Genomic DNA, 13,597 nt, shown 5'->3' on the forward strand with positions numbered 1-13,597 from the left:
ATTGCCACGACAGCTACAAAAAATTACAACTCATCAGTAACAGACGGAGTTAGTCATTAGTTAACGGAGATGGCTTAATTGCCTCATTTTTACAAGTTATAGGACCCAATTGAGACAAAAAAAAATATGATGACCAAATTGAGATTCTCATACAAATATGAGGACCAAAAGAGGGTTTTAACCTTTATTTTATATGCTTGCATATGCTTGATTTATCATTTGTTGGGTTCTTTACGTTTGCTTAATGCTTTTATCGTTTAACTCATTCGGTAAATGTTGTTTGTCTTTATTGATATGGGGACGTACGGCAATGTCATGAATTGGGGAGAATTCCTTGATTATGCTAATACAGCCTAGGGATAGGGGTAGGACAATCAATTGTATTTTTCTTCCGTTTATCATGCATTATTTATTACTAGGTGAGGCTAAGGATAACAAGTTGGTAATTAGTAATAGGCTCTTTTCACCAAGGGATTGGGTCAAGGGTAGACTAAGAAAGTTTGCATGACAATATGATAAATAAGCAAATTGAATAAGAAGAGTAGATATGTGAGTGTGGATAAGATGAAATTGTAAACCCCAACAACTTCATTCATCCATTTTTCTTTAAGCCAATTGAATCATTGCATTTTCATGTTTACTTTTGTTCTTTGCATACAAACCTCAACTTAATTCTTTTCCCAAGTCTTACGCGATTAGTTTACATCAAAAGTAAGGCCTAAGTGTCCTTTGGGAAACGATACTTGGACTTACCCATTTATATTACTTGATAACGATCTGGCACACTTGCCAGAGACTTAACAGAGGATTGGTTGGCTTTAAGCTTATGTGCAAATGTAATGTATCATTAGTTGCTAGGGATACAAGACATTCTGAACTAGTAATTAAGAGTAGGCTTTCTTCACTGAGACATCAGGTTTAAAGTAAATTACAAAGTGGCATTAACATTAATGAAGGTGTCAAATTCATAAATACATGAAAGTGGATAGGATAAGTCGGAAACCCCAACAACATAACTAATGCATACATCATTCACCTGTGCCTTCTTTTGGTCAATTGATCAACACTTGCATTCATATTTACGTTTTGCATTATAAACACAATGGTTTTCGTTCTCAAGTCTTAAATAATTAACAAATCACATGACTGTTTAGGCTAATGAGTCTCTAGGGAAAACGATACTTGGTCTTACCATTTACATTACTTGATACGATTTAGTACACTTGCCGGAGTCTTAACAAGTTTTTGGCGTCATTGTCGGGGACTCATGGTTTAACTATTTCATTCGTGTGATTATTGATTAACTTTGACTTGATTTTTTTATTTTTGTTTTTGTTTTGTTCTAACAATTGCTTTTGAGGGTTTGGTTTTCTTGTGTATGCAGGATACAATTCGAACTAGGATCAAGAAAAATTCAGAACCTCTTCTTGAAGGATTGAGTGAAACTCGAAGGAGAAGGAGAAACAAAACATCTAGAGAATTATTCCCTTCTCCAGAAAGACTTTTACAACCCTCACCACAAGAATTCGACCAGAGCACTAAAGAGATGGCTAGAGAGAACAATGGTAGATGCACTCTGGCGGATCACACCACTGTTGTTAACCCTCATCACTTTAATAGCATTGCAAGGCCAAGGGTGAATGCTACAAACATGGAGGTGAATTTGGCGTTGATACATGTGGTGAAGAACAACCAATTCAATGGACTGTCTCATGAAAGTCCATATGAACATCTGACCACATTCAACAAGATTTGCAACACTGTGAAGATCAATTGTGTGCCGGATGAAGCTATAGAGCTTACTTTGTTTCCTTTCTCATTGGGAGGCAATGCTAAGCTATGGTTGAACTCTTTCCCAAAGGATAGCTTTACTAACTCGGAAGTTGTGGTTTCAAAGTTTCTAAACAAGTACTTCCCACAGTCTAAAATCAACAAAAGTAGGCAAGAAATTTCTTCTTTTAGGCAGGGCATGGAAGAAACTCTAGGTCAAGCATGGGAGAGATGCAAAAGCCTACTCAAGAAGGCACCTATGCATGCCTTTGATGAAGCATTAGTAGTCCTTTTATTCCTCGGAGGCCTTCACTCTCAGACGAAACTAGTGTTAGATGCCTCAGTTGGAGGTAATATCGAGTGCAAGACTCCAGAGGAAGCCTTTGAATTGATTGACAATATGGCTAATAATTGTTGAGATTGTTGATAAGGGAAGCAATGTTTTAGTTAACCTTAATCTCACAGTGCTTTAATCACTCTGGTTTTTGATGATGACAACACATTATTAATAACACATGTTTTGTTATGTGTTACAAGTTTTGTTGCATATTGATTGATATCTTATTGAACATGTTTTGTGTTGATTTTGATATATGAATGCATACGTACTAAGCTTATTTCGGATATATCACCTGTGATTGCATTACATATGTTTTTGATGAGAAAACCACATGCACTTTTATGAACTTATATTGTGTGGCATGACTGCTAGTTTTGAGTCGACTTCATTATGAAGAAAGTAGATTAGAACTCGTGACTATGCACAAACTTTCAAAAGCAGTGATGTGAGTGATTTTGCATTGAAAAGTTTTTCCAACTAAGCTGACATGCCTAAGTCGACTACATGCCCAGTGGATCCAACTTAGTTGATTTGTTTGAAATTTTGTTATGAATGTGAACAGTAACGACTATATTTCAAAAGTTAGTTATTGCATTGATGATAGTCAATTGTATTAATTTCAAAATCAATTTGTTAGTTGTTGACCGCTGCTATTTGACTTAACTGTTATATTCGTCTGAGGACAGTCGACTCTATTAGTAGCTTAGTCGACTACAAAAGAGTCTAATTTATAGAAAACTATAAATAGACGTGCCTCAATGGATCATAGAGACTTTGGAATATCTAACACTTTCGTTTGTGATTTACAGATCGTGATCTCTGAGAATTTCCTCCACGAACTCATCAAGAAGACTGTGGTGATCTATCTTTGAAAAGGTTCTTTGAAGGAGAAAGATTTTTGTGCTTACTAGCTGATCATACTCTGCACATTGCGGTGCTCATCTGTTGATCAAGATTTCCATCAATCTTTGTAAAGATTGTTGTTGTTCCTGTTGTGATTACAGGGGCTTGACTCGTGGAGTTTGGACACTTTGAGAATTGTTCAAAGTGGGTTGAAGATTGCAGAAGAGGGGATATCTTGCTGCAGATTTTTGTTGTGTGTATTGCCTATATTTTGGTTAGAGGCTTAAAGAAGTGCTTTATATTTTTGACGTGGAGATCTCTATAAAAGCCTTGTTGAAAAAAACTTGACCATTATAGTGGATTTGCTTCCGGATTGTGGAAGGACACTGGATGTAGGCCTTAAGGCCGAACCAGTATAAAAATATGCGTTTGAATCTTCTATCCTTACTCTTTTACATTCAGTCGACTTTACTACTTTTGTAGTCAACTAGTATTTTCCACTGCAACTGAAATTTTCATTCCTTGTGATTCAAGAAACTTTGTAAAGCTTTATACTTTGTCAAAAAGATTTTAAAAAGACTCTGATTTTAAAACCTCACCAATTCACCCCCCTTCTTGGTGTTGAAACGAAGCTCACCTGTTTTGCAACACTAATGATAACGAGATGCACAGTGAAAGAGGAGCTGCACTTCAACAAAAGGGAGTTCTACAATTACAGCCTCAAGATGCCTTGCTTGAACAAAATAAGATCATAACTCAACATCTAGAGAATTTGACAAAGACACTCGCTCAGTTGCCAAAGGAGATGAAAAACGTTTCACAGGTTCAACAACAACTCTATGAATTATGTGGTGGTGATCATATCAAAGGTCAATGTGCTTATCCAGTGGAGGCTGAAGAGGAATTCAATTACATGGGCAATCAATTCCAATTCCGCCAAGGTAATAAGAGCACTAAAGCTGCCATCAGAAATTTGGAGATGCAAGTTCACCAACTGGCCAAGAGGATGGAGGACAAAGTAGAAAAGCAATTTGGGGCTAATACTGAGGTTAACCCTTTGGAAGAGTGTAAAGCCATAATAAGTATAGTTGGTGAGGGAGTGGAAGAGAAAGAAAATAGAATTGAGTTAGAGAAGAGAGAGAAAAAAGAAGAGAGTATATGTGAGGGTGAGATGAAAAAAGAAGAGAAGAAGAGGGGAGAGAAAAAAAATAGAGAAAATAGAAAATATTCTTCCTGAGGAGAGTGAAAATAATGATAAAGAGAAACAATTGAATTGATTTAGAGAAATCTTCACGAAATTAGAGATTAAAATTCCTTTGACTGATGTATTGCAATAGGTTCCTGTGTATGCAAGACTTTTGAAAAGTTTCTTTGAAAAGACGATATATCTAGGTGAGGAAACTATTGTTGAACAGGGTAGTTGCAGTGTCTTCTTGAAGAAATCACGTCCTCCAAAAGTGAAGGATTGTTAGGACTTTGGCAAGTGTACCGAATCGTATCAAGTAATATAAACGGTAAGACCAAGTGTCGTTTTCCATAGAGACTCATTGGCCTAGACGTTCATGTGGTTTGTTGATTATTTAAGACTTGAATAACGAAAATTAAAAATGCATGCAAAGGTTGATCAATTGATCAAAGAAAATACGCAGGTGAATAGTGTGGATGAATTATGTTGTTGGGCTTCCGACTTATCCTAATCCAATCTCATGTATTTACGAATTTTACTCCTTCATTAATGTTAATGTCACTTTGTAATTTACCCTAAACCTGATGTCTCGGTGAATAGAGTCTACTCTTAATTACTAGTTTACAATGTCTTGTCTCCCTAGTAATTGATCATGCATTACATTCGCAAAAAAGCTTAAGGCAATCGATCCTCTTATCCCTGTGTCTAGGTAATATTGATCCCGAGAGAATTCCCCCATGTCTAGATTTCCCCGTATGTGTCCATATCAACGAAATCAAAGATCACGCTATTGAATGAGTTAAACAAAGCATGCATAGAGAATAGAGGAAAAACACTAACAATTAATGAAGTAAAACATATAGATTGACAAAACAATTCAATACATGAGAGTTTCAAAGGATTACATTGTTTCCCCAACAATAATGGAGGTTTAGTTCACCATGGACATGGTGAAACTAGATGAAATTAATGAAAGGAATGAAAGATAAAACCCTAGAACTTGTAGATTGGAGCTTTCGCATCCAAAATCCGCCTCCAAGGGGTAAAGAGTCTGTTTTTGCAAATGTATTTATAGTTTATTAAAATCGGTAGAAAATAACTTAGGCCCAAGAGACTGGCGCTCAACGGTAGGTGCGACACTCAAGATTAACACTCAGCATTCGCCCAGGCGTTTGACAGTAGATTCACTGAAGAGGCTGCCGCTCAGCGGCAAAGTAGTGCTCAGCGGTGGGCGTGATACTTAAATTCTCCCCTCAACGTTGGCGCTTAAGCATTTGACAAAGATCTCCACAGCGAAACTGGCGCTCAGCAGTGAACTAGCGCTCAGCAGTGGTTGCGATTCTTCCTTTGTGCACTTTTCCATCTTTTCTTGAGTCCATCTCCTTACTACTTCACTTTCTTTCATCCTACTCATGTTAATTCCTGCCAAAACAAGGAAAACAAAGCATAAAACCAAGAAAACCTCCTTTGACTCTCTTATTCTCTAAATTAAGCAAAATGCATGATTTCAAGCTAGTTTCTAAGTCATAAAGGGTGTGTTTAGTGTCAAATTTAAGTAAAATAATAATGGTTTTTAAACCGTTATCAAGGATCCAGGAAGTTTTACCATTCCTTGCGTCATTGGGAATGTGAGAATAGGGAAAACCCTAATTGATTTAGGGTCAAGCATTCATTTGATGCCCCTATCTATGATCAAGAAGATTGGTGGTCTTAACGTGAAGTCGACAAAGATTTCTTTGCTAATAGTGGATGGATCACGTAAGAAACCTTATGGTGTGGCAGAGGATACTGTGATTCGAGTTGAGAAACTTAAATTCCTGGTTGACTTTGTGGTGATAGAGATGGACGAGGACAAGGAGATCCCAATTATTCTTAGAACGTCGTTCATGAAAACGGAAAAGGTGATCATCAATATGGATGATGGGTTGATAGTGCTTAAATACCAAGAAGAGGAGGTGATTTTGATGACTTCAATAATAAGCAGATTCAAGAAAAGAAAACCATTCATAAAGTTGCATGTGAGGATGCGCCAGTGACTAGCCTTAAAGCTTTAAGGCCGGTTAACAAAGGTAAGAATTGTTTCTTATATCAAGTTAGGGAAGAAGAAAAAGATGACAAAGGAAGGAAGATTCATCATGACTCCAAAGATGAACAACTTAAACTTGGCACCCCTGTGAGATTCAAGAACAAGTTATGGGTTGTGAAAGATTTCAAAGAGAATGAAGTGATAGAGATTGAAGCTCCATATTCTAGACGAGTCAAAAAGGTGGATTGGAAGCAGTTGATGAGTTGGTGTGATGAAATCAAGAGAAACACCAGCATTGAAGATGGAACTTGAGCTTTATTGGCTCAAGCTAATGACGTTTATAGAGCGCTTGTTCGGAGGCACCCCAGTAATTTCATTGATTTTTTTTTTATTTTGGTGATGTAATTTTTAAATACTTTGGAACATTGTTTTATTGGGTTATGAGCCTGCTAAGGCATAACATCTTCTTATGGATGCTAGATGATTGAGTATCTCTACTGAAGGATACTAAGAAGGTACATGATGAGTCAATATTTTATTGATTTAACTTAGCTTATTGTATCGAATTTAATCAGGGAATTGTGCTTAATTGTCCGGTATTTTCCCGTTTCCGCTAATAGTGCTTAATTTGACCGGAAATTCTAATTTTAATTAATTTGAATATTTTGAGCTAATTATTTGCATTATTATTTTCAGGGAAAATTTTAGAAATTCAATTTGGGACATTTGGAGTGCTATCAAATAAGTCAAGACTCTTCACATGGACATTTCAAAATTTAATTACTTTGAAACTTAGTAGTCTAGATAGTTTTAATTAAACTTGTAAACATTGGGCCAATTTTTGGAAAAATAGTTTAGGCCCAAATTGTTAGAATAGATGACACTTGACACCTAGGGTTTTGGGTGGACCCTACCCCATTTTTTTTGGAGGACACACGGTCCTAGAATTGAAGGCAGTCGTCACACTTAAGTAATTTGGCTGCTACAACGTAAGTGAGTGTGCTGGAACGTTTCCCATCTTTCTTTGAAAATCATGTTCTTGTTTTTTGACTTTGGATGAATGGAATGATGAAGCTCATTTACCTTTTCCTTTTTATTTTGTGAAAAAGCTGAAGCATTTCCTTTGAGTTCATCCTTGTATTCACGTTAGTGGCATTTGGTTGAATGAAGAAAAGCATTTACTTTTTCTTTCCTTTGTGATCTGGAACGCTCTTAGAATTTGGCTGGGGCACATTTCATTTGGTTTGGGTTTAGAAATTGTGAAAAGGTGATTTGGAAGAAGGAAGCAGCACGGTTATTTAATTTTATTTTCTGGATTTGCTAGAGTTACGGTTTCCACTTTTAAAGTAGGGGCATCTTTAATTTTAGTAAGCATATGGCATATTGGAAAGGTGGTGCACACGGGATGGCTTCTTTCATTTCGTTGCACCAGTTTTATTACTAGGAGGCAAGTGTTTTAGTTTCCAATTGAAAAGTTCTTTTTAATTGCTTGGGGGCTGTTAACTTTCAGATTTTCTCTGGGTGTTTTTACTGGAACATGATTTCTTGGGTTTTGGAGAATGTTATTTAACTTTTCTTGAGAAGAGCCACATGTCCTTGGTTGTGGGTCCAGCTTTACTTTCTTAAGCTTTTATTGCATTTGAAGATTGCATAGGAGAATTTCTGGATGAGGTGATGTTACGGCTGGGTAAGGGAAACCTTTCCCAATTTCATTTTTCTTTGAAGCCAACACTTGGAAACCCAACAAATGGGTGGTCTCGGTCAAGGCTTACTTTTTTACAAGCTTTGCAAATTTAATTCCCCACTTGGTCACATGAAATGGTAGAATATTTTACATGTTTAATTGATTTTCATTTCTTTTTAGTTTAGTGTTACATTTTAATAGTTTTAACTGTGCTTAGATATTTGTTTGCTCTAGTATTGGGTTTAGCATTTTCACTCTCTGGACTCGATTTTAAAAAAATAACTGAAGCCACACCAGAGGTCCAAATGCTACGTTTTATTTGTCAAATGAAAGATATTTGAGTCTATTTTCTAGGAAAAAAAACCTCATCTCATTTAGAGCTCTGTAGAAAAAGTTATGGATAAAATATTGAGCAAAGGTCAGAGTTGTCCTGTTCCAGCATGAATTTTCGTATTTATTGTAGCAGTTTCGTTTTTACTGTTTTAATTTCATTTTCATGCATGGTGAAATGTGTTGTTGCATTTAATTTCGTTTTAATTGAATTTAATTACGTTTTTACATCTGCGTTTTAATTTAATTTCATTTTAATTTTTCTACATTCACCACGCAAACCTTTCACAAAACCCCCCCACCTTCGTGTTGACTCTGAACCGTAGTTGGTCCTTGAGAGACGACCTAGGGGTCATTCCCTAGCACTATACTGCATTCTTTCATGCACATCAAATTTGCATGGGCCGCGACAGCCCATCAGTACACCTACTGATGGGTGATGGTAAGAAGGTTTGCACTTACTGATGGGTGTTAGAAGATTTTAGGTCAGGCTCGTGACGTTAAACAAGCGCTACCTGGGAGGCAACCCAATTGATTGAACTTATCTTTGTTTGTTTGTTTTGATTCTATTCTAGTTGCATTATAGGGGCATAGTTGTTTCATGTTTGAGTGGTGTGAGAGACTAAGTGCATTGGTTAGTTGAGAGTGTGTGGAGTGATTAGAGAATGCATGAAATTTGAAAATTGAGAGTTGAAGTTGAGAGGCATTGGTGATGGACACTTGGGGCAAGCTAGGAAGAAGGAGATTTAGTGTCGCGCCTGCCGCTTAGCGCTAGCGTGGCACTAAGCGCGAGTCCTGAAGATTTTCTTTTTGGGTTTTTAAAAGTTGGACTCAGCGTGGGTTGGCCCATTAAGTGTTTTTAAAACCCTAGGGTGCGTCTAGGCCGCCACTTTCAGCCTCATTCTTCCTAAGCACTATAGGTAGTTACAATCAGTATTGTTGATAGAGTCGCACATCGGAATAAAATCAAATTAGCGAAAAACGTGTTTGGTCACAAGTTAAATTAAAATGGTTAGTTTTTAAAAGTAAATTTTCTTACAGAAAATTTATCGAACAGTTGATGTGCAAAACAGTAAAGAATGTAAGGAGTAGAAAAATGACACACTGGATTGTATACTGGTTCGATTCAAAAGAATCTTTGTCCAGTTGTTAATCACTATAAAAAGTGATTAACCTTTTCACTAAAAATCAGATTTCAAATTTCAATATAATGTGAATGAAAATAAGATGATAAAACCTTCCTTCGACGAACAAACCGGAAGGGTGCTTCCTTCGACCAACGAACTGGAAGTGGGCAATCTGCACTTTCCTTCGACAAACGAACCGAAACTGCGCAAATTAAAATATTCCTTCTACAGACAAACCAGAATATGACCACCTTGCCAACTTGAAGAGAACCGCTCCGACCTTCGACACACAAAACACGAGCTTCTTCTATTCACGAGATCAGACAAAGCACTTGAACTAGCCTTTTAGAACTTCCTCAGACAAACTGTATTCTTAAAAAGCTCAGAGTTACCCTCTAAGGGTTTGGAACAACTATATATAGCCTACAGGTCTAAATATGAACATTAACATTACAACTGTCGATGATAATCAATTATAGTAAGTTATAATTGATTATTTAAGTCCGTTACAGAGGTTTTCACAAAGTGATAATCGATTATTCTGAGAGATAATCGATTATTCCGGAGACTTGGACAGTTCTCATAAGAACTTGTGATAATCAATTATTTGGAGTAATAATGAATTATTCTAGAGCAACATGGTTTTTCCGAAAAGCTCAGGATACTTGATTATAGCTTCTCATAATCGATTATATACATGACAATACTAGAGATACGAAATTTTCTAAGTTTTACATGCTCAAATACATTCCTAATACATTTATATTCTACAAAGTGCTTTTAAAACAAATTCTAATATCTTCTTCAAGTTAATCTTCTTAGAGCATCATCAAAATCATTTATCTTCAATTTTACAAATGCTCCTCATTGGTAACAATCTCCCCCTTTTTTATGATGATAAAAAATACATGTTTAAAATAAACTTTGGTTTTCCTGCAAAACATACAAGCTAACAGACAACAAAATATTAACAGTACTTGCACTATCTGTTATATTATACTTTTATCTGTTATATTATACTTCTCCCCCTTTTTTATCATAAGCAATAAGGTCAATGGAAAATGCTCTCCCTTTATATGATCTCCCCTTCAATTAAACAATGGATGCATTAAAAATAAGAGATAATTTTATTCAAAACATGAAGGATTACATTTTCATCATAAGGAGCATCATAAAAGTTCAGAAATAGAAGTAAAAGCAACCAAGCAACAAAGCACACTAACATATAAACCTAAATCTAAAATTCAGGACTTGGGGATCTCTCGGGTGGTTGAAAGTTGAGGTGATTTTCAATATTTCCTAGGCAAACATCAATTTCATGAAATTGATCAACCATGTAATCTTCATGAGCTTGCTGCCACTCATAAATTTGATCATAGTGAGCTTTCTGTGTGAGACTCATATCCTCCAATTTCTTAGACAAATTTGCAAAATGCTCTTCCATGGTGAGTGAGGAGGATGAAGGTATGTGAGAAGGGCCAGCGTTAGAAGGAGCAGCATCTTGCTGATCATCTTCATCAACATCTTGATGATCATCGTCTTTCTGAATTATTACTCTTCCTCAACAACAAATCCCATTTGGCGAAAGGTAGTTTCACCAATCTCTATTCAGATATTTAAAAGTCTGAATAGAAGTTGGCAACCCAAGGTTACTACAATTTCTGAATCAAGGGATCTTACAAGCATGAATATGGCTACCTTGTTCGGCAAGCTAAGAGAACATGCGCTTGAACTTGGAAGGTTGAAAGAAGAGGAAGAAATTGAAGAAAATAAGTCCATAGCCTTGAAAGCCACTAACAGAAAAGTTTCAAAGCTTTCATAATCTAAGGATGAATCAAAAGCTGAACTGGACTACAATGAGCTGATGACCATGGTGGTAAGAAAGTTCAATCGATTTATGAAAAATAAAATTCAACTTACTAACCAAGCAGGTAATGGCAAAGGAAAGAAAGCTACAAGATCAAAAGTTTTTCATTGTTATGAGTGTGGTAAAAAAGGACATATCAAACCTGAATGTTCAAATCTAAAAGTCGAGCAAAAAGGAAGTGGGATATTTTCTCAAGACAAAAGCAAGAAGCAGAAAAACGCTTACATTGCCTAGGAGAACATTGATTTAGATTCTTCAAGTGATGAAGACTATGATCGCGAAGAATCAAATATCTGCTTCATGGCTGGCTCAAAGAAAGATGACTATGTTAGTGATGAAGAGTTCGAATATAAGCCAATTGAGGTCAAATATGACATGTTGCTTGATGCATTTTAGGAAATACATGCTGAAGCTATTCGACTGCAATATAAGGTTATCCGACTCAACTTTGATAGGAGAGATTATGAGCATAGGATTAACAATTTCATTGAAGATAATGAAAAATTGAAAAAGGAATTAGATGCTGCTTTAGAATCTGCTAAAATTGTTAAAATTGAGACTAAAACAATGGTAAAAGATGTGAAAAATGCCCTGCTCATATAGAACAAATTGATTACCTAACTAGCACGCTAGATAAGTTTACTCAGGGTAGAGACAATTTGATCTTGGATGGTCCTCCATAAAAAAAGAACCTATGTTGATCTTGGATGGTCCTCCATCAGTCCCTCCCTCTTGAAAAAGATCCGTCCTCAGATCTTGGGAATCCTGTTGGGCATCTCCTGTGAAAGGAATTAAGTCACAAATGTTAAAAGTAGGATTGACGCCATAACTTTCGGGAAGGTCTAACTGATATGCATTATCATTAATTTTCTTGACCACCTTCAAAGGTCCATCACCTCTTGGGCTTAATTTGGATTTACGTTGAGAAGGAAATCTATCTTTTCTCAAGCGAAGCCAAACAAAATCTCCCTCATTAAGGATTACTTGTTTTCTCCCTTTGTTGTTGTATTCAGAATATTTTTTAGTTTGTTTTTCAATATGAATTTTAACCTTTTCATGCAACTTTTTGACAAATTCCACTTTAGAAAGACCTTCTTTATGAAGAAAAGAAGATGATTCTGGAAGATGAAGTAAATCAAGAGGTGTGAGAGGGTTAAAACCATAAACAACCTCAAAAGGAGAAAGATTAGTAGTCTTGTGAACTACTCTATTATAAGCAAACTTTATATGAGGTAGATGATCATCCCAATTTTTAATATTGCCCTTCAACATTACCCTTAATAGAGTGGATAGAGATCTATTTACTACTTCTGTTTACCCATCAGTTTGTGGGTGACATGTAGTACAAAATAGTAGTTTAGTTCCTAGCTGGGCCCAAAGTGTTTTCCAAAAGTAGCTAAGGAACTTAACATCTCTATCAAAAACTATAGTTTTGGGTAAGCCATGTAATTTGACTACTTCTTTAAAGAAGAGTTTTGCTATATAGCTAGCATCATCAACTTTGTGGCAAGGTATGAAATGAGCCATTTTACTATGTCTATCAACTACCACAAAGATTGAATCAAACCCCTTTTGAGTTCTTAGTAGTCCTAGGACAAAATCCATACCAATGTCCTCCGAAGGGGCACTAACTATTGGAAGAGGAAGGTAGAGTCTATGAGGCATTACTTTAGACTTAGCTTGTAAACAAGTTATACAACTAGAACAATGCTTTTGGACATCTATNCTCATGTGTGGCCAATAAAATTTNNTTTTNAAAGTATGAAGAGTTTTATCAACTCCATGATGGCCCATGAGTCCTCCACCATGACTTTCCTTGATAAGAAGCTTTCGAATAGATCCTTGGGGTATGCATAGTTTTCCTTTATTAAAAAGATACCCCTCAGACATGTAGAATCCATCGAATGGCTTCTTAAGACAAGATGCATAAGTGGACGCAAAGGTAGGGTCAGTGTCATAAAGTTGTTTGATGTCATCAAAACCTAGTATTTGTGAACCTAGAGTAACTAGTAATGCATGTCGTCTAGATAAAGCATCCGCAACAACATTAGTACTCCCCTTTTTATGTTTGATGACATATTGAAACTGCTCAAGGTACTAAATCCACTTTGCATGTCGCTTGTTTAGCTTTCCTTGCCCTTTAATATACTTGAGAGATTCATGGTTAGTGTTGATAATAAACTCTCTAGACACCAAATAATGTTCCCAAGTTTCAATGCTCGAATAAGGGCATAAAGTTCTTTGTCATAGGTAAGATAGTTCAAAGTAGTTCCCTTAAGCTTTTCACTAAAATAAGCTATAGAGTGACCTTCTTGTATAAGCACAGCTCCTATTCCTACCCCGGAAGCATCACATTCTACTTGAAAGGCTTTAGAAAAATCAGGTAAATGTAGAATGGGTACATGTGTTAACTTATGCTTTAAG

This window comes from Vigna radiata, chromosome 6 (assembly GCF_000741045.1).
Source record: "Vigna radiata var. radiata cultivar VC1973A chromosome 6, Vradiata_ver6, whole genome shotgun sequence".
In the NCBI taxonomy this organism is placed as follows: domain Eukaryota; kingdom Viridiplantae; phylum Streptophyta; class Magnoliopsida; order Fabales; family Fabaceae; genus Vigna; species Vigna radiata.